General features: G+C 48.3%; 1 protein-coding gene across 1 annotated transcript in view; it reads right to left on the reverse strand.

Moving 5' to 3' along the window:
- The window catches only part of LOC113217576 (tetraspanin-18), a gene marked incomplete in the record, with an annotated part of 19,024 nt that overhangs the window by 1,852 nt on the left and 14,826 nt on the right, over positions 1-2,346 (reverse strand).

Here is a 2,346-nt window from a genome sequence, read left to right on the forward strand (position 1 = left end):
TTTTAAAAAATTATTTGCAGATTTTTTAAAAAATAAATTGAGAATCTAAAACAAATTATTCCAAATATCCCTCTTTGGAAAATTAATATTTCTAGAACTGTTCAAGTAATAATTATTACAACCAGTTAACTGGTAATAACTTTACCCTTGTGGTCGGGAATGGACAGGAATAGACGAAAAAAAAAAACTACACTTAGGGCTCCGTAACTTACGCCAATTGGTAAGTTCAAGTGTGCATTTTGTGGTGTTTAACTAGGTTAAACGTCAATTGGTGTATAAACTTTAAACACTTCCGAAAAGTACAGCAAGAGTACAAATTTTGCAGAGGTGTGACGCTGCCAACGCGAAGGCCCGCTGCCGGGTATCGCCATATCGTCTCACGTCTTCTGAATCGTGCTAAGAAAGTGACCGCGTGGGTGCAACATCGGCCGCTTCACTGCTAAAAAATAAAAATAATCCTCGAATATATACTAGCTTTCCCTCCCCGGTGACGACCCGGCCTACGGGGGGAGGCCGCTAATTCCCCTTTCCGCCGGGATGTCATCGCCCCTCACAGACTCGCACGGTGACCCCCCCCCCCCTCCTCCTCCCCCGGGTGCGGCAGGAGAAACATGCGACACGTAGCCACGCAGTCGCGGCACCGACTCCAAACCTTGCTTTTCAATACACGACACAAATTCAGGACAGAACGTGTCCCTAGGGTTGGATATTTCCAAAATTTTCCGAAAATTTTCTGAAAATTTCTGGAAAATAAACGAAAACTTCTAATAAAATCTGGAAAATTTTCCATTTTTCCCGGAAATTTCTGTTTTTTCTGAAATTTTCCTGAAACTTTTCAGGACTTCCCATGACAGCATGTCACAGCACGAACCAAGCCCTGGGAATACCAGAGGTTTTTTGGAGATCTAAGGTCAATAAAGTGAAGAGAAGCTCCGGTTGGCGGACGCCTGGCAGGTCGGGCCAGCCCGTCGGACACCCGTGTCCGCAGGGGACAGCGGTTGCCTACCCCCCAGGCGCCCCATGGAGCCGCGCACGGAGGTGCTTCAAGGTAAGGAGGATTTTTATGAGCGAGCGCGCGCCCATACCGTCAACAATACTACACAATCACCTCTTTATAAGACACGACAACACCCCTACCCCCCCTACCCCCCAAAAATACTAGTAATTTAAAAATAACAGGTGTGTCTTTGTAGAAATGGAGGGGGTAGAGGAGGAGACGAGCCTGAGCCCCACCCACCCATTCACTGGCTGCTAGACAAGGTCGAAAACTAGATCACACGGAATGGTTTATGACGAGGTTTAGGGTTGGACGACACGGAGGGTCTCTGGGTGACGACTGATCCAGCAGTAAATAGTTGCAAATCGATGCCGTCTTGAAGGTTTCTCATATTTCGTCTGTTCAAACAGTGCCCATGGCATGCACCACACGGTTGCGTTTGCTGCCCGTACAAATAGCATGCTAATCTATAATCTACGTGGAAGTACTCGCCCATAGATTGAGCGTTCACCCCATTTGGATTTCCAGGTAACATTATTGTGGCAGCCGAGGTGGCACCCCTGCCTGCTGCCGGCCGAGCCAGTTCCGGATGCGGAAATCATTACCAACTTGACGCGCCCACCACTTCCAGCACTTCCTCCTTTACTTTGGGGGTAGGCAGGCAGCCCGAGCAGGCAGCCCGTCCGTCCGCCCGGCCCCTCGGCCTATGGGGGCTGTCAATTTGTCACACCGGGTCGCTAACTTCCGCAAACAAAAGCTGAGTCGCAGCAAATTTAGATATTTTTGAAAAACTTTGGAACAACAATTGTGTCTGCTGTCGAGGTGAAGGAAAATTCTAATCGCAAAATAATTAGTCTTTCCATGACCCCCAATACACCACCTATACTTCAGGTCTGTCTCGGTGTGTGCAACCGCTTTCAGACGCGGCGCGCAATTTCTACTTTAGACTGAACATTTCTAGATATCGGGGTAAACTCTAACACGACACTCTTTGTCTCGCAAATTTGTAGCAATCATCTGTTTTCATGACGCCTTCGCCTCGTCCTTTGTTACTTGACGGAACTTTATTTTTTCCCCAAGTGCGTGGCGTACGGTGCATCGAGCAGAAGCAGGGTGGTCCTAACCAACATATTAGCGCCCCCGATTAGCGCGACGGGACACACAGGTGTAGAGTCATTCGCACCCGCAGAGGGACGGCGACGGACGCGTCACACCGCGTACCGCAACCACACTGCAAACGAGAGTACGACAACGGGTTTGTGGCGGAAAAAGAACTGAGAGCTTCTCTCCAACCCCACAAACTGTCTGGGGATTTTAAAGTGCAAATTTTTTCCGAAAAAAAAAAACAA

The sequence above is a fragment of the Frankliniella occidentalis genome, unplaced genomic scaffold, assembly GCF_000697945.3.
Source record: "Frankliniella occidentalis isolate FOCC.00 unplaced genomic scaffold, Focc_3.1 Scaffold37, whole genome shotgun sequence".
In the NCBI taxonomy this organism is placed as follows: Eukaryota; Metazoa; Arthropoda; class Insecta; order Thysanoptera; family Thripidae; genus Frankliniella; species Frankliniella occidentalis.